The sequence below is a fragment of the Camelina sativa genome, chromosome 15 (genome assembly GCF_030686135.1).
Source record: "Camelina sativa cultivar CO46 ecotype springtype chromosome 15, ASM3068613v1".
In the NCBI taxonomy this organism is placed as follows: Eukaryota; Viridiplantae; Streptophyta; class Magnoliopsida; order Brassicales; family Brassicaceae; genus Camelina; species Camelina sativa.
Genome location: NC_141894.1, coordinates 12,127,738 through 12,148,429, shown reverse-complemented (window position 1 = coordinate 12,148,429; position 20,692 = coordinate 12,127,738). Strand labels below are relative to the sequence as shown.

The 20,692-nt window shown below is 32.7% G+C and overlaps 2 pseudogenes across 1 annotated transcript; both read left to right on the top strand.

Annotated features, from left to right (window-relative positions):
- Positions 1 to 5,419: 5,419 nt before the first annotated feature.
- Positions 5,420 to 7,267, top strand: LOC104746620 (UDP-glycosyltransferase 71B8 pseudogene; annotated as a pseudogene). Its single transcript, XR_015581942.1, has one exon. The product of XR_015581942.1 is annotated as a UDP-glycosyltransferase 71B8 pseudogene (transcript).
- Positions 7,268 to 8,474: 1,207 nt separating this feature from the next.
- LOC104748408 (uncharacterized) lies at positions 8,475 to 9,715 on the top strand (annotated as a pseudogene).
- Positions 9,716 to 20,692: the final 10,977 nt, after the last annotated feature.

The following is a 20,692-nucleotide window of genomic DNA, read 5'->3' as shown; positions in this document are numbered from 1 at the left end:
ATGCAAAACATGAATTTAAAGTCAATACAATAGTGAAAAAGGTACCAAACAAAGAGATGATGCTTTGTATCGATTTCTTGAGATACAAAGAGTCAACATTTGAAAAACAAAATAATACAGATTCTTAAAACTATGATTTAAAAACAAAAAAAACACCTTGATTATTAATCATTTAGATGGAAAACAAGAATTTAAAGTCTATACAATAGTGAACAAATCTGAAAACAAATTGATGAATCCGCATTATTTTCACATTATTAAGAAAATCATTGAAACGTTGTTAATTATATGGGCTTATAATAATACAATTCTGGATTGAAATCGAGATTTAAAAAGGATAAAGTTAAACATGACACAAAAATTCCACAATTAAACATAACAAATTCGATAGACATGGAGAAATGTTGAAGAGAAATCTAAACTGAAAATTAGTTAATTTACTTAAAATTATACAATTCTAGGTTGAAATCAAGATTAAACAAGGACAAAATTTAAACATGCAAAAAAAATTCCACAACTCAACATACCTAATTCGACCGACATGGAGAAATGGTGAAGAGAAATCCAAACTGATTGAGCTTGAGATAGTGAAGAGGAGACCACCAAAACAAAGAAGACGGTGAAGATGGAGAGACGACGGAAGACGGTGAAGAAACTGAGATGGCGGAAGATGGTGAAGATGGAGAGAGATGGCGGAAGATGGTGACGATGGAGAGAGACAACAGTGAGAGAGATGGTGATGATGGTGAGAGACGACGGTGAGATGGTGAGGATGGTGAGAGAGAGACGGCAGAAGAAGGATTTGTTTCAATTATAATTTTTTCCCCTTTCCAAAATTTAGGTTTTAATTCGATATCAATTTTTCCCCAAATTAGGCCCACTCGGTTTCAACCCAGGCCCACTCGATTTCAACCAAAAATTATTTCAAAAAAAATTTGGTGTTTTCTTAATTTCAGTTAATAAAAATCTACAAAATTAATCTGAATATATATTTGAGGGTATAATTGGCTTTTGTTTAGATCCTAAAACCTATTTTGCCAAAACTTTTTTAAAAAAGGTGTAGATGGACAAAGGTTTAAAAAAACCTCCTTTATTTCTAATTTTCCCATAGAAAATTATGAGGAGTAACATACATGAAAGATTCCTTTATTGCATAATTAAAATTAAAAACAATCAAATGTTATAGATATTTCAATATTAGTTTTTAACAAAACTTGACAAACTAATGAATAACGTAACCGACTAAATGTATCTATAAATAAGTCAATTCAAATTAACTCAATACTCGAAAAAGTCCATCACCCAAAACAGAGAGGTTCTTTGTGAAAACCTTACTTTGTGTGGTCAAAATTTATTTGTTCTTTGTGTTTGCTTTTAGATTTTTATATGTTTAGATGTTCAATTTATTCTCCTTTTTAGTTTATGATTATTATATTTATTCTCAGTTATAATTTAAAGAAATAAGCTAATAAATATGATTTGTTTATTGAGGTTTAAAATATAGTTGGAGAAGCCTATGATGTTGTCTTCTTATTTCTGGTGAGAAGTTAAGAAAAAATTTATTTAAATTGTATAATGGTCGTCTCTACTTTTGAGAAGATATTTTGATGGCGTTCTCAAATTTTTATGTATAAGTTAAGAGATGAAGTTGCTGGGATAATATGATAGTACATGTTATGATCAAAGAGTGGTACTTCACTTTTACACAAAACTATCATTGGTATAATTGATTTAAGCCTAATTTTGTCTACAATTTATTTCCTGTAAATACTAAGCATACATCTACGCGTAATACCTCACACCAATCAAGAAAAATTCAAAAATAAATCAATTAATTTTCTTTCTCAGATGTATATTACCAAATTCTACTGACCTCTAATGCGTATTCTTATTGTTTTTGTTTCAGGGTCAATACTTGATAACAAGTCGATTTATTGATCCATTTACAAACAAGTATAAAGATTTCATAGATGTTTTTCACTTCATTTGTATCTGTTTTCTTTTCAAATACATTTTAATATGATATTTTTATTTATTTCGAGATTGTGGATATTGGCCAAATTGAGAGAATTTATCATCAAAACATCAAACTCCATTTTTAACTCCAAATGCAGTGTATGGTATTAGAAATAATTTTTTTATTCATTCATGACACATATGGGACATGACGGGTTCTTTTCTGTCCAGATATAAACATTCTATTTTCGTCTAACTTTTTTTAGTTGTAATTGTTTATACTTTTCGTCTTAAAAAAACATATATGATCATTCTTTTCGTCTAAAAAAATAAAACCATATCAAATGCTATACTGATACGAGTTTGGATTATAAAATTTACTAATATTCATTAAAAATATGTTTATAAACATTATCCCGCACATACGTAATATATTGCAAACATGATAATAACCTTAATTTTTTAAACCAAACGCGCACGTACGTGCGGGTCAGAATCTAGTCTATACTATTAATTGGGGAGTATAAAAAGAGAGAAAAAACTATATCATATATTCATGTTGCCAAACACACCCAATTGTCTGCATAATTAAAAAAAAATAAACATCTTTATCCCATATATTTAGTACTTTCTAAAATAACTAAGTCAAAAGAGTAAAGATAATATTTCATATAAATTAAATCTATTAACAAATTTATTGATTTTTTCCTAAATTCTATATATCATTAACTATAAAAATATTCGTAGTAAAATATTTCCATAATAAAATCATGTATTTATAGGTGTGGAGAAATTAATACTAATTGAAACTGAAAAATTAATAATTATTTGTATTTATTTAAAAATTTATTTACAAAGTTAATCCCTAACAAATTTCCAAAATTAGCAATACTTCAGATTTTATTTCCTAAATATTTTACATTCCATTCCAACTAAAAAAATTACATCAATCAATATGAAAACAGAAACTATAATATATTTAATCACACAATCTATTGTGTTTTGGAGATATTCTATCTCTAAATACTTTGCAAACAAAGAAAACAACAATTTGATTTCCATTTTATTTTCCAAAACGTGTGAGCTCTGATTTTTAACGTAAGAAGAAATTTGATTCACATTTATATAAATATTATAATTAATATATATATATATTTAATAAAATTTTAAATATTACGAATATGTAAAATTAAAAAAGTTTAAAAATACTATATAATATGGGTATATAGTAGATGGGTTATAAAGAGGACTAGTTTGGAATTAATAAAATATCATTAAATTTATGTTCACACGGGTTAAATCCTCATTTTATTGTTTGTCCACTACTAATATTAGATATTTGACATATAAAATCAAACTGATTTAAATCATTAGGAAAAATATGACTTAATCACAGCGTATAAATTACTTATTATGTATATATATCTCTTATTTTTGTTATAATAAATAAAAATCAAAATAGAATCTCAAAAGCTAAACAAAACAAACTAAATATAACAAACAAATGGTAATGAAGTGTATTGCAGGTTAAAAATATAATATACACATTTAAGCGCACAAACGGCCGGAAGATTTAGTTATTTCTCTATTTACAAAACATCTAATATTTAACAAACCAATACAACATAAAATATAAATAATAATAAAATTAATATAGACATAAAATATAAATAATAAGAAAAATTATATGCATGCGGTGTACCGAGGGTTAAAATCTAGTAGTGCTTAAAAATCGAGATATTAGAAAATATTCAGCCATAATTCTAGGAATATCATAATTAATCCAACTTAAACGTAACAAGATAGTAATGACTATAAAAGTAAAGTACTATTAGAACAACACACAATACTTCTTCCAAAGAAAAGCAGACCTCGATATAAAATTGAAAGTGATGGAAAAAATCAATTTCAAGATTAAAATATTTTTCATACCCCCAAGTCATATACTGCAGTATTTGGAGTGAAACTGCAAATGTTTTGGGAATATGAACCGTAAGTTTTTCAAATAAACTTTTAAACAAACAGTACTTTTGTAAACTTTTAAAAACAAATGTCTAGCATAATTCTTATTCATCTTTTCTTCTTACATCCAATATATATTTAGCGGCTTCTGTTTTTATTTAATTTTAGATTCAATATTGTCAATGGAGAAGGTGTTCTCAAGTTTTATCTGACCGAACAAGTTACAAGTTTAAACAAAGGTAAACTTATTCTAACCTTATTAATTAATTTTTGTGGAGTGCGCATAGGATTAATACCGAACCGAGATTTTTGGTTTTTGATTCGAATTCAGTTAAGAGAACATACAGTAGTTGATCTTCAAGTTCAGATCCGGTATATATATGGCTCCAACTGGTTGCTTAAAATTGAAAAAATGAGTTGAACAAAATTGAGTTGGAAAATATTCAATCCATTCATTTTCAAAATAGTGGTTGAACAAGTTGAACATTTTTGCTGTAGGATTAATTTATTTTTTCAACTTTTTAGGTTGAATGAGTTGAATAGTTTTTTACAACTTCTTCAACCTCTTCCAATCAAATGGTGAAACTTGGTTGAATAATTTTTTTCAACTCCTTCAACCTTTTCAATTGTGCAACTATTTGCACCCATAGTTTCGGTTCGGCTGGTTCTTCTTTTTATACGACATAATTCATGGATTAGTCCATGTAAATAGGTCTAAGCAAATAGATTCATAAATATAGTCTTGTAATAAACATCAATAAAATTAACCTTGAGGGTTGCGCCTATCCGCTTTCCATTTAATTTTATCTTGATGTTCAATGTTCAATTAAGCTTCCCTTTTTAATTTCTTCATTTTTATTGCACTAAACAAAGCTCCCATAAACCCCATTTATATCTTTTCTTGGAACTATACTACTCACACCTAGAAAATACTCCCTCTGTTTCACAAAGAGTGTCATTCTGGAGTATTTTCTTTGTTTCACAAAGACTGTCACTTTATATTTCCAATGAGATTTTTAATATCAAATTTTCTAATTTACTCTTAACCCAAAGCTTTTTCTATTAGATTTAAATGATAAATTGCTTATTAAATAAGGGTATATATGTATAATTCAAGTTTTTCTTAATTTGTGTGTAATTGGTCAAAATGACACTCTTTGTGAAACAGAGGGAGTATATGATTTCTTTCTAGTTTAAACTATTTTCACACCATGAATCTATTTTTAGTATAGCAATAGTAGTTGTTAAAATATACATTGTTGGCAACATTATATTTATATGAAACGTGATGTCAACGAAAGTGATTGAAGACCCGAAACTTGGAAGACACGTTCGGAGTTTGATTCGTTTGTGGTGGAGCGGCTTTTTTTGGGTCTCGTATTAACAGAGAATATCATCACTTCACAAAATATCTAGTGAACTTAACGCATGCAAATATTAGTATATGGATGGTCACAACAATAATATACATTATTATTATGATTGTCTACTTAGTTTGCATGTTTTATACGTGTATACCCTGTGATCAGAGTTTGAGATTAACACATCAAACTGTTCGTTAATTTATTTTTATTATATCGACAACTAATTGGAGGAAACTTCGGAACAAGTAAATCCATCGATGCCTTGAAAAGTTCAAACGTAGAAAATTTTTTTTTTTCTTTTTATTCCTATAAACAGAGCTAACGAAAGAAGCTTATAAGATCTCATCGGCGTTATCACTTACGATTGAAACAAAGCAACCGAAACAAAAATAAGAAAAGAGAGAATAAAGAAATAAACATGAAATTTGAGCTAATCTTCGTACCGTATCCTGTTATTGGTCATCTCAGATCAACAGTGGAGATGGCGAAGCTACTAGTGGAGCGAGAAACTCACCTCTCTATCTCCGTTATCATCCTTCCTCTTCTTTCAGCAGACGACATCAGTACTTCCGCTTATATCTCAGCCCTCGTCGCTGCATCCAACGACCGCCTTCACTACGAAGTGATCTCCTGCGAGGATCAAACAACCACCGAGTTACATGTCAAGAACCACATCCCGAGGGTGAAACGTGCCGTTGCGAAACTCGTCGATGGCTACTCAAGGCTACCGGACTCGCCTAGGCTCGCTGGTGTAGTCGTGGACATGTTCTGTACCTCGGTGATAGACGTGGCTAACGAGTTTGGTGTTCCGTGTTACTTGTTTTACACCTCGAACGTTGGGGTTCTCGCACTTGGACTTCACATCCAGATGTTGTACGATAAGAAGGAGTACAATGCCCCGGAAACTGAGTTTGAAGACTCGGAAGCCTTGTTGGACGTTCCGAGTTTGTCTCGTCCTTATCCGGTGAAGTGTCTTCCTTATGGTTTGGGAACGAAAGAGTGGCTTCCTATGTTTGTAAACCAAGCGAGAAGGTTCCGAGAGATGAAAGGCTTTTTGGTAAACACTTTTGCTGAGGTTGAACCTTATGCGTTGGAGTCTCTCCTCTCGAGTGGTGATACTCCTCGTGCTTACACAGTGGGACCAATATTGCATCTCGAGAACCATGTTGGCAGTTCCAAAGAAGAGAAAAGTTCGGAGATATTACGGTGGCTTGACGAGCAACCACCTAGGTCGGTAGTGTTCCTCTGTTTCGGAAGTGTTGGAGGCTTTCGTGAGGAACAAGCAAGAGAAATCGCTATTGCCCTTGAGCGAAGTGGTCACCGTTTCTTGTGGTCTCTCCGCCGTGCATCTCCCGATATAGAAAAGGAACTTCCCGGAGAATTCAAGAACCTTGAAGAGATTCTCCCGGAAGGATTCTTTGAGCGGACAAAGGATATAGGAAAAGTGATTGGATGGGCTCCGCAGGTGGCCGTGCTAGCTAAGCCGGCGATCGGAGGTTTTGTCACTCACGGCGGGTGGAACTCGATCCTCGAGAGTCTTTGGTTCGGTGTTCCCATGGCACCATGGCCGTTATACGCAGAGCAGAAATTCAACGCTTTCATGATGGTGGAGGAGCTTGGTTTGGCGGTGAGGATTAGAAAGTATTGGCGAGGCGATCAGATGGTGGGAGCCGCCATCGTCATGGTGACGGCAGAGGAGATAGAGAGTGGAATCAGATGTCTGATGGAGCAGGATAGTGACGTCAGGAAGAGAGTGATGGATATGAGTGAGAAGTGTCACGTGGCGTTATCGGATGGTGGATCGTCTCAGTCAGCTTTGAAATTATTTATCCAAGACGTTACGAAGAATATTGTTTGAAAGTTGAAACTAGCTAATAAACCGGAGCATGCAACGCTCTTGGGAATGGCAATGTGGCATGTCTCTTACGTGTGTTGCATTTATTTGAATGATCATGAGATAATAATACCAAACCTTTCAATATTAATTGGGTCTAAACTTTATATACTGAATAACTGAAATAAGAATATGCATGATATCATTAAAAAAATTGAAACTTACATGAATGATTATAGCTATCATTAAAAGTAGAGAGTATATCTTAACTCAGTCAAAACATCTAATGATAAATTATGTGATTTGGTTTCAATAGTTATATAATTAATACTAATAAATTAATATTTCAAATAAGGTTACAAATACTCTCCAAAGTGTGTGCAAGTTGTATAAGAGCATTCCCAATCCACATTCTCATTTGAGTGATGATTAAACAGAGAAGATCAAAATGGACATAAACATGCAAGATAGCCACAAAACAACACTAATTCCACAACCATGAATTGAAATTTCTCGAAATCTCCCAAACAATTTCTTTCTCAAATTAAACAAAGAAGATCGAAATTCAAACGAAACAAAGATATTTCAAAAAAAAATCAACCAACCCAATCGATAATCCCAACAAGAAAGCAACACGAGAGATCTTCAACTGACTCCGATCACGTCTCACGAAGAAGAAGACAACGAGACGAGATCATTGTTTTGATTTCGTGTTTCATCCTTTTGATTTTGTCGAAAGACACTGAGAAGAAAATGAAGAAAAGATTAAAAAAAAAAACAAGCATCAACCAATAAAATAATGACACGTGTCGGGTCTCTGAAGATCTAAATTAATCTGTACAGAGATCTGTGTCTCTCAAATATTAGGAATAAAACTTATTTTTTGGATTATATTACTAAAAAATAAAACACATCCTCACAGGATGTGCAATGGGATTGCTCAAAAGCTAGTTACAATGGGCTTGTTGAATCTTTTTTTCAACTGTTTAATGTCTCCAACAAGGGTGTTGAATAAAAAAAACGACATGGATTCATCTGAATTGAATACATTCAACGGGTTGAATGCAAAATAAGTGGGGTTTGCTGTGATACGTGTCAGCTTGTGATTGGAAGGAGTGGTGAGAGAAATTTTTTTTTTGACCGACACAATTTTTTTTTCTTTTTATCTGTTGTTTTCCTATTGGCTATCCAGATTTTTGTGTTTTTTTATCTCCTCTCAATTATTTATACTCAATTATTTGGTTGTAATCAATTTTTAAAAAAAAGAAATTTATATCAAAATTCATAATTTTTTAAAATCTATATATAGAGACTATTTTCGTTTCATTTGGACATAAAAAGAAAACTTCATTTCTCACTATAACTTTCTCATATATCTTCCTATCAACTCTTTTTACCTTTTAAACTTTTCTTTTGTTGTTAAATGGATCCCAATAATAATCCGTTTAACACTCAAAATTCTTCTAATCATCCGTTCAACTATCCAAATCCCAACAATTATCAGTTTCAAAACCAATCTGCAAATCAACTCCAAAATGTACCAAATTATGGGTTTTCACCAAATTTTTTCATGCCATCAGCTGTTCCAAACTATCCTCCATATTTTGGATCAATGTTGCCATATCCATCTCAAACACCTTCTAGTTCTTCTACTCCAATGGGTAATGTTTCAAATGTTGGAGTAAATGAATTTCCCAGATTTTCTACGCAAATGGCTCTTGGTGATATGAGCGGTGGTACTGAAGCCACTCCAAATACAGAAGATTCAACTCCAACTCGCCGGAAAAGCCCCAAATGGACAACAGAGCAAAATTTGGTGTTAGTGAGTGGATGAATTAAATATGGAACAGACAGCGTTGTTGGTAAAAACCAAAAAAGTAAAGCTTATTGGGGTAAAATTGCTCACTACTGTAATGAGCATTGCTCATTTCATCCTCATCGCGACGGAGCTTCATGCAGAAATCATTACAACTACATGAGTCTAAAACTAGGCAAATGGATTGGTGCTTATGATAACGCCAAGCGTTTACAACAAAGCGGCTGGTCGGAGAATGATGTATTGGCAAAAGCGAATGAATTGTATTCAAGTTCTACAAAAGGCCAATTCAATTTAATGTCAGAATGGCAAGCTGTTCGTGATCAACCACATTATGGTAGTCAAGTAGGAGGAAACACTGGATCTGGGAGCAGTGGATCGAAGAGATCCCGTGAGAGTGATGCAAGTGATTCCAGTTCTGTAGGATCTATTGCTCGTCCAATGGGGAGAGATGCAGCTAAAAAGAAAGGGAAAAAGAAAGGTAAGGGCACAACTTTGGAAGTAATCAACGAAAAGTGGAATGAATTCAAACAATTCAAGACACAAGAGTTGGAACGATTGGACGAAATAACCATGAGGCAAAAGGAGACAAACCAATTAATGAAAGAAAGAACTGAAGCTAAGAAGATGAAGATGTATCTAAAGCTAAGTAAAAAGGAGCATCTTGATGTCCGAAGTAAAGAGTTGTTGGAGAAGTTAAGTCACAATCTATTTGGAAATTAACTATTCTCAAGTGTCTGGTTCGGTTATGTATTTTCTATTTTAATAATGTGTGCTTGTTTCGATCTGCTTTAATAATGTGTGTATGTCTCTTTGTGTTTTAATAATGTGTGCTTGTTTTCTTCTTCTTTAATAATGTGTGTTTGGCTTTTTCTCTGACAATGTAACCTATCAATTTCGACTTTTATCAGAGAATCTAATCTATTTTGTTTTTTTCTTCTTTAATAATGTCTATTTGGCTCTTTCTCCGACAATGTAACCCATCACTTTCGACTTTTATCAGTGAATCTAATCTATTTTGTTTTTTTCTTCTTTAATAATGTGTATTTGGCTCTTTCTCCGACAATGAATCCGTGACTTTCGGCTTTTATCACAAAATCTAATTCATATCTATTAATTAAGTAAATGTAATGTTTGTTTGGAATCCGATGACATCAACCACTCAATTTCTTATAAATGAAACCTCATTATTTCATTTTTGTATACCAATAACACAATCCTCATCTTACTAAAAAAAATCCATAACACAATCCTCAATGGATCCATCTGATTTTCCTTTTGATGTCGAAGCATACAAACGACAGTCAGAAATTGAAGAAAGATACATCGTGAACCGGTTTAGAGAGCGTCGAAACAAAATAAAAGAAGATTATCCAGGTCGTAGCAAGAGAAAATACTTCAAGAGAGATCATGTAGCCGCGAACCAAAGATTGATTGACGACTACTTTGCCGATCAACCTACATATGATGATGTAATGTTTCATCGTCGATTCCGGATGCGAAAACAAGTTTTTCTCTGAATCGTTGAAAATCTATACTATGAAAATTGTTCAACTCTTTCCATATGAGTGACACGTCAACAGTGGAGAGAGTGCCACCTGTCAACCCAAATTAAAAGCACATAAATTAAAAATAAACATATATAAAATTAAAGAGGAATTTGAAACATCTTCCATATTTTTTATTATTTTTCATATCACAAACCATTTCAATATATATATATATATAAGAAATCTAGAGAGGCTTAGAACATGTTGATGTATTCTTTAAGTAAGTAGATGCATCACCAAAAGATAAAAATGTATCGAGAGTAAAATCAAAGATTCGATTCGTCCTATTAGGGTAAACCATGAAGATATGAACATATGGTTTAGGCGTTAGAATTTTCTCAACAATTTGAAAGGTTGCAGCACTGACTGAGAATTTGGTTAATATTGTAGAGAAATTCATGAAAGTGTGTCTTTAGATAAATAAATTTTTATATATGAAAAATATCAAAGTTTTGTTCACTATCGAATGAAAGATAGTTAAATTAATGATATAATGTTGGTTGAAAAAAATAGAGAGAAAAGAAAAAGGAAATTAAATTAAATTTTGGAGTTATATTTAGCAGGTAGGGAAGTTGTCTATCTTAATTATAACCATTAAAGAGTTAACCAAACGGCATGAAAATTTTTTTGACAAAAGAGAATTTGAGAGTTCCATGATATTTAATTGAGAAACTTAAATACAAATATATTTAAATACCTAAGTTTTAGACAAGAATTGAAGGATGTTTAAATGTTTTTATCTACCAATCAAGTGTGCAAATGGTAGGCCTAAGACCAACTATTCGGGATCCGTGATCCGATCCGGGATCCATTGGTATCCGCTCCGGAAAACCGGATATCCGGAAAGGTCAAACCGGATCCGGATACCAAAACTTAAAATCCGTCAAAATCGGATCCGGATCCGGATACCACAAAATTTTTGAACCGAATATCCGGATCCGAGTTCTAAATTTTTTTTCATTTACATTGGTTTGGTTAGCACCCCATAACACATAAAATATCTACAGATAAATAATATATAATATTATAAGATGTCTGTAGAAGTAGACGTGAATTGGAAGTGGGGAAAAAGCGAATTATATATACTAATATCTAAGAGGTCATTTTTTTCAAGTCACCGATGTGGGTTTCCAATCTCTCTCTTCTCCTTTAATACTTTGTCCCACATCGCTCCTGACCTGTTTTCTTTCACTTTTACTCCCTTATAAATAAAGACTCCTTCCACTTCTTCTAAATCATCGACGCCTGGGCCTTTTGGGCTCAAATGATCCATATGATTTTAAATCAAAACACAAAAGTCTAAAATTTAATGATTTTACGGATAATATTCCGTATCCCGGATATCCGGTGTCCACGGATCCGGTTTAGGATATATTATACTGATATCCGCCGATACAGATCTGGATCTGGATACCTTAAAAACCCCGGATATCCGTATCCGTCTCCTGGTTAGCAAATGGTATAATTATTTTAGTTCCTTAAAAAAATATACTAATAGTTTTCATCTACAAAAATCACTTTAGAATAAAATTTAGCTTTAAACAAATTTTGTATTCTTTGCCTCCTCACAAAATAATCTTAGTTTTGTTTCTTAATATATAATTTTTAATCTTTCAAATATGAAAATATAAGAAACAAATAAGATATTGCAATAAATGTATATATATATAGATATAAACAAAACCGCACGTAGTGCAGGTATTCATCTAGTCTTATATAATATGAAAAGGTTTTCTCTTAATTTTGCATAATACGACGACATTTGGCAGCGTATATTTTTGACACATGTTTTCATTTCTCAATTATTAAAAATTTTATTCAATTTCTACAAAATTACATATATTATTTTTTATATTCACTAAATTTAAATGATACTTCTGTACTAAAAATATATTGATATTTATATATACAATGTCCCTTTTTTTTCTACCATTGGGCCACAACAGGTCAGCCCATCAACTTCTTCTTCTCATCTTCTTCCTCTGCCCGGAGTTGTACTCATAAGGTGAAGAGCTATGCCCTCAAACCAAATGAGCTAACAAATCCAAGCATATACAATGTCCTTTTAGTAATTATATATAGATATTATTTATCAATAATTTATATAATTACTATAATATTATAATTTCGCAGACAACAAAAAAAATAACATTATCGCATAGTTATCATTTATCAATATTTTATATAACTACCATAACATTATAATTTTGCAAATAAGAAAGAATTAAATTTTAATATCATAAGCAAACATACCATTTATCAATATTTAATATAATTACCATAACATTCTAATTTTGCAAATAAGAAAGAATTAAATTTTAATATTATAATTTTGGACAAAATAAATTTACAATAATTAAAGATTTAAATATTAATATCATAATTTTGGAACAATATAATGTGATGGTTATTAAATTCTTTACTAATTTCAGGCTATAAAAATATTATAATGTTATAATAATTATTTGTTGACAAAAAAATCATAATATTTGTTTTACCGTTTTTGTGCCAAAAGATCAAATCAATTTATTCTAAAATAATTTAAAGATATAAAAAAATATGATATTTAAAGATATAAAACAATAATTTTATTTTTCTTAAAAGTAATCATTAACACAATTTATTGCATATTAATTCTTTAAAGTGTAACTCCCATGATGTTTAAAAAAAATAAAAAACAAATCTTTCATCATATGAATACACTTTAATGTATTAACTGCAATACCATTTGTGTTTTATAAAGAAAAATAATAAAAAAATACAGACAAAACCAATGGTATATTTATTCTTTGAAATGTAACAATAACTCCCATGATGTTTGACCCAAAAAAACTGAAAACCTCTCATACTACTACAAATTTATCTATAAATAGTTAGACAAAGTCTTTATCAAACATCATATTCTACCTCTCATATATTTTTTTAAAATTTGTAATATTTAACTTTTTTCTTTATGTGACATTTGTAGGTTCTGATATAAATAAGTTGAGTCGACATTTTGGAGCATATATAGAAGTGAACATGTAAAATGTGGTTATTCATTAGAAAGATTTAGATGAAGAAGGTCTTAGGCACATAACACATTTTCACTTGTAAATGTTGGTAAATATTGTTTCAAATGCCTATTTTGTATATCAATTTTGTAATTTGTTTTTCTCTTGATCCATTTGATAAATTTTTGATATAAAAATTTAAGTTTTAGATCATAATTCATAAACCTTAATAGATTTTATATCTTAGTCACAATATTTATGCTACTTATTACCCATGTTATATTGTATACAAGTGTGTTAATTTGTATGTATTACCCATGAAAATGAGTTTAAACAAATATTAAGGGGGGTGTATTGAAATTATGATTTTAGAGAATTGATGGGATTTAGAAAATTTGGAATTTTGATAGATTTTAGGGATGTTGATATGATTTATGGTGAAATTCTTTCAAATCCCACCTAAAACCATGAGATTTGGATTTCTATATTTTTAACTAAATAAATCTTCTCAAATCCTCCAGAATCCCTAAAACTTATTAAAATCCAAATCCACAAAATGTTTTGAATAACAGTGGATTTTAACATAGATTTTTAAATCATCATTTCAATAACAGTGGATTTCAAGAGACTTTTTAAAATTCATGATTGAATAACATAGGATTTGTAAATTTTACACAAATCACTTAAAATATCAAGTTGAATACACCCCTATAACTGTTTCAAATACTATTACTTTAAATTTGTTCCTTAACGTTACAACTGTGTTTGTATGTATTAACTTTCTTTCCGATAACCATTTCCATGGTCCTTTATTTTATTTATAGGTTATGACTTCTGATAAGAAAGGTTTTGCGATGGTTTTGGGTTTAGGGTCGAAGAAGATTTGGACGTCTAAGTGATATATATCTCATGATATGGGTTTCTAAAGTTATGTGATTCTTCCAAATTTAGTTTTTATTTTCTTACAGAATTTAGTCTTAGTTATTTTCTTAAAAAGTAATTAACATCTAATTTATTTTCACAACATTATTGTTTGGGTTATACTATGTATGCACTTATTTTCTCTTTGTTCTATTATTTTTGCTAGCCATGATCGATTGTTGATGATGTGATGATAGTTCTTATCCGCAAGCAGATCAAGGCAATGGGATTTGACCATTTCTGCAAGTCCTAAGATCCAAAGATCACCCTAAGCTAATCCCAATTGCATTATAGAAAGAGAGACAATATCTTGGAGAAGTAGGAAGATTTTAGTTATCTCTTCTTCCATCCATCACATGATTTTAGAAATAAAAACATAGAAGAAAAAAAAAGATTATCTGGTGAACAATTAATTTATGTTCTCTTAGGTTATGTAGTTAACACTAAAAAAAATAACTCGTTAATATGATGATATGTTTTTACTCTTTTTTATGGTCATTTTGAGTATAATATTTAAAAAAAAAAGTAATACAAAAATGCAATTTTTATTTGATATAATAATATATCAATATATATTAATAAATTTTTTTTACTAATTCTAAACTAAAATTCAGTTTGCATTTAGTATGTTCAATAGATATAAAGTACGTGATAAAAATATAGAAATAACTAACAGGGAACTTTCTTTTCCAAATGTAATTAATCAAGAAACACAAAGAATTCTACTTCCAGAACACAAATGCAGTTGAAGTCATTTGTATAATTCATTAAGATTAAAATATTTTATTGCTAAAACATTCAAATTATAATAGTAAAACTTTTAAGCATGTGTGAAGCATGCTGGTATATATAAATATCACAATTATTTATGTTACCTTTAGTTATCTAATTAATGAAATTAATTACATAGAGAATGAAGGAAGAACATGAGTTTCGGTTCAAGAAGAGGTTATTCAAGAAATTCAAGCTACTGTATCGCCCTTCTTGGAGGTGTCTGGTTTCATAAGATATTTATGTTAAAAGCGGACAAACTAACACATAATGTTCATGCTCAGCCGCATTTTATTTTATACGTAATCAATGTTCTTTTTCTCAATGTAAAAAATGTTTGTACGTCTTGATTGTGCATCAAAACATGAAAAGCTCTATATCTCATGGAATGCAGACTAAATATTTTAAAGTAACATTTCGTATTAACAAAAAATTTCGGTTTAATGCTTAACTAATCAATAATTATTCATTTTAAAAGTGATTGAGAATACTTATTAAAAAAAGAAATAAATAACAAACATAAAATAATTTATCGAAACACAAAATATAAAATTTTAAATATTTCATTAAATCTATAATATGTTAAAATTATTATAAAGTCGAGTCTACTTTTTGTATTTATATAAGACGTTACGGAGGATATTGCTTGAAAGTAGCTAATAAACCGGAGCATGCAACGCTGAATCAACTAGATCAAAGATATCATCAACTAGGAATCGGAATATAATGTGCATGTCTCTTACGTGTGTTTTATTTATTTGAGTGATCAAAATAATATCAAATCTTTCAAGTACTATTGGTTCTAAAATTTTATATACTGAAATAAAATATACATGATATAATAGAATTTTTTTTTTTGTAACTTACATGAATGATTACAGCTATTATTAAAATTGGAGTTATATCTTAACTCAGTTAAAGCATATAAACCAATGATAAATTTATGTGATCTGGTTTGAATAGTTATATAAATGATACTAATAAATTAATGTTTTAAATAAAGTTACAAATACTCTCCAATGTGCAAGTTGTATAAAAGATTCTAGAAGAATACTCTCCAACGTGCAAGTTGTATAAAAGATTCTAGAAGATATTAGAAAGTATGCTCTTGTGGTTTCAGTCTCGAGTCTAAGTTTCTAATATTGTTCTCAGCTCCAAATTTGAGTTAAATGTTGCACATCGTTGTAAAAAAACTATTTTTCTTTCAAATCAAATTTAAAATTTCATTCAAAAAAATAGATTACAAAGTATATATAGTAGATGCATCATCATGTGTCTTATGTGGCAGCTTGAGTGTTTCTGGGTGATTAAAATGATAGAGCTTGTCTTATGTTTTGTTTTTACGAACTATATATTCCCTATTTAAAAATTTAGAACATCATATATGTTTCTTTTGATTTCGCAAATAGTAAAAACGAAAGTAGATGATATAGAAATTTTAACCACGAGGTGGTGGGCTAGTGGTTCTAGCTTGGAAGGAAGAGTCACCCTGTTGGTTCAGGTCAGGGATCGATTCTCCCCAAGCACAGAATTGCTAGCTTTATTCCTTTGGCCACATGGGTATTGATAGACTCCTAAAGAGGAATCTGCTCCCAAGAACACACTTGCAAGGCTTTGAAAGAGATGGATTGGACTGATGAAGATCAAGAGACCGAAGATGCAATAGATCGATGAAATGGAAGATGAAAAGGTGGTTTATGCAGCGTATTGGAGATGATGAAAGGAGGGAAATGATGCAGCGGGTAGAAAGGTGGATTGAAGTGAACTTCCAAGAGAGATGAAAATCTCTTAGACTTCAGGCTCGAGTTCAACTTAGATATGACTCACTAAGAAGAAAACAAGTTGAGAAGATATTACACACTTCTCAGATCAAACAAGTAAAAGAAAGGTTTTTGATTAAAATGTTTGATGAGAAACAAATGAGAGATACAAGGAGTTTAAATAGAAGAAGGGAAACGAAGAAGAAGAGTCTAGAAGGAGAAGAGGTCGAGCTCATGCAAGAGTCCACACTCATGCAAGCTCATGCACAAAGTCTTGGAAATTACAAAGCAATAAATGCAAAGTTTGAATGAGAAAGAGATAGAAAATGGGTCAAGGCCTTTGTGGGGAACCTTGGACCACGAATTGGGCTGGCAAAGGGGCTTGAAAATGTTACTTAGGCCTCATTAAAAACCTTGTCAAGAAAACCCAATGGGAAAAAACTTGACCAAGGGAAAAAGAGCACCAAAGTAACACTTTATCCTTTACCGAGCACCTTGAGCTGTGAGCAACGTCCAAGTGGTTTGAGTCACGTCTTCTAGCTTCTTGTCCAGCTCCTTGAGTAGACCTTGGATGACTTGGTTGAACCTCTTGGACCGTGACCTGGTTATAGGACCCGCCGGGACAATCAGTGCTTCCTCCGATGCTTCTGCTGGTACAAGTTGTTCCTCCGGTGCTTCCTCTGGTTCAAGCTGGTCTTCCGGTGCTTCCTCTGGTTCAAGCTGTTCCTCAAGTTCGTGTGGTTGAGTGGAGCTGTCCATGGTCTCATCATCCTCTCCCACTTGAAAAGGATTTGACCTCAAATCCGAATTATCTGCACAATAAGGAAGAAGATCAGAAACGTTGAAGCTGCCACTAACTTTGTACTTACCTTGGAGGTCGAGTTGGTAGGCATTGTTGTTGATTCTTTTGAGCACGGTGAATGGTCCATCAATCCTCGGCATTAGCTTGGATGCTCGCTCCTCCGGAAAATGCTCCTTCCGAAGATGAACCCACACTTGATCACCCTCATTGAAGATGACCTCTCTACGTCCTTTGTTTGCATATTTCTCATACAGCTTCGTCCGGGCCTCCAAATTCTCCTTAGCCTTTTTGTGAACCTGTTTAACTAAATCGGCCTTTTTCTTGCCATCAAGACTTGTTCTCACACTCAAACGTAAAGGCATTAGATCCAAAGGAGAAGTGGGGTTGAACCCATAAACAATTTCAAATGGAGAAAACTTAGTCGCGGAATGCATAGAATGATTATAAGCAAATTCTACATGTGGCAAGCAATCCTCCCAAGTCTTAAGGTTCTTCTTGATAAGCACACGCAACAATGTGGACAAGGTTCTATTGACAACTTCAGTTTGACCATCTGTTTGCGGATGACATGTAGTAGAGAAAAGCAATCTAGTTCCTAGCTTAGACCACAAAGTTTTCCAAAAATAACTAAGGAACTTAGTGTCACGATCAGAAACTATGGTCTTAGGAATGCCATGCAATCGAACAACTTCCCTAAAGAACAAGCTAGCAACATGAGATGCATCATCAGTTTTATGACAAGGAATAAAATGCGCCATTTTAGAAAAGCGATCAACCACCACAAAAATAGAATCCTTACCTGCCCTAGTCCTAGGCAATCCAACCACAAAATCCATAGATATATCAGTACAAGGATGCAAAGGAATAGGTAAAGGGGTATACAAACCGTGGGATTGAACCTTAGCCTTAGCTTGCTTACAAGTCGCACACCGTTCGCAAAGTCGTTCAACATCTCGTTTCATGTGCGGCCTGTGGAAATGTTCTTGCATTACCTTATAAGTCTTAGCAACTCCAAAGTGACCCATTAGACCTCCTCCATGTGCTTCCCTTAAAAACAATTCTCTCAAAGAAGAGTGAGGCACACAAAGTTTATTTTCAAAGAATAAGTAACCCTCATGGCGATAATATTTCCCAAAAGCAAACTTCTCACAAGATTGAAATATTTTGCTAAAATCAGAATCATCAGCATACAAGTCCTTTATTTGCTCAAAACCAAGCAATCTTGCATCCAAAGAAGTAAGCAAAACATACCTGCGAGATAATGCGTCGGCAACGACATTATCCTTACCTTTTTTGTACTTAATCACATATGGGAAAGTTTCTATGAATTCGACCCACCGCGCATGACGTTTGTTGAGCTTTTGTTGACCCTTGAGGTGCTTAAGAGATTCGTGGTCAGTATGAATGACAAACTCCTTCGGCCAGAGATAGTGTTGCCACGTTTGTAGGGCTCGGACCAAAGCGTAAAGCTCTTTGTCGTAGGTCGGATAATTGAGTGTAGCTCCTCCAAGTTTCTCACTGAAGAAAGCTATGGGCTTATGATCCTGCATCAAAACAGCTCCAATACCTATGCCCGAGGCATCACACTCAATCTCAAAAGTTTTCATAAAATTTGGAAGAATTAAAACAGGGGAGTTAGTAAGCTTCTCTTTCAAGGCCTGGAAGGCATTTTCCTGTGCAGCTTCCCATTTGAAACCAACGTCCTTTTTAATCACTTCCGTGAGTGGGGCAGCAATAGTGCTGAAGTCCTTGACAAACCGTCGGTAGAACCCTGCTAAGCCGTGAAAACTTCTCACCTCGCTCACATTTGTAGGACTTGGCCAATCTTTAATTGCCTTGACTTTCTCCTCATCAACCTTGATTCCATCTGCACTCACAACAAAGCCTAGGAAAACAAGATTATCTGTGCAAAAGGTGCACTTCTTATAGTTCGCATAAAGCTTTTCCTTGCGAAGCAAATCCAAAACAAGTCTAAGATGCATGACATGATCTTCTAAGTTCTTGCTATAAACCAAAATGTCATCAAAATAGACTACAACAAATACACCAATATGCTTCCTAAGGACATGATTCATCAATCTCATGAAAGTGCTAGGCGCATTAGTTAACCCAAACGGCATGACTAACCATTCATATAACCCTTGTTTGGTTTTAAAAGCCGTTTTCCACTCATCACCTTCTTTCATACGGATTTGATGATATCCACTTTTAAGATCAATCTTAGAAAATATGCTAGAGCCATGCAATTCATCAAGCATATCATCTAATCTAGGGATAGGATGGCGATACTTAACCGTTATATTGTTGATTGCTCGGCTGTCCACGCACATTCGCCAACTCCCATCTTTCTTTGGTACTAGCAACACTGGAACGACACATGGACTCATGCTTTCTCGAATATGTCCTTTGTCCATCAGCTCGTTCACTTGTCTTTCAAGCTCCTTTGTTTCGGTTGGGTTGGTGCGATAGGCTGGTCGGTTCGGTAGAGCGGCTCCCGGCACAAAGTCAATTTGATGTTCGATCCCTCGGATTGGTGGCAGACCAATGGGATTATCCTCCGGAAACAAATCACTATATTCTTGCAAAACCAACTCAACTTTACTCGGTAGTACCGGTTTGGGGTTAGTAGAACAAGCAAGAGTTTCTTTATAAACAAATAGCAAACTATTGTGACTTACCTTGCTCTTACCCTTGTTATCGGTTGGTTTAGTTTGTTTGGCGGTTCGCTGTTTTATGCTAAGCTAATCAAGATAGACCTCATGCGGCGTCATGGGAATGAGAGTCGTCTTGCAGCCATTGTGTTCAAAGGTGTGTCGGTTGGTGAAGCCATCATGGTGAACTTGTCGGTCTGATTGCCATGGACGTCCAAGAAGAATGTGGCTAGCATCCATCGGAAGTATGTCACACATGATTTCGTCCTGATACTTACCAATTGAAAGCGGCACCTTGACTTGCTCCTTGAC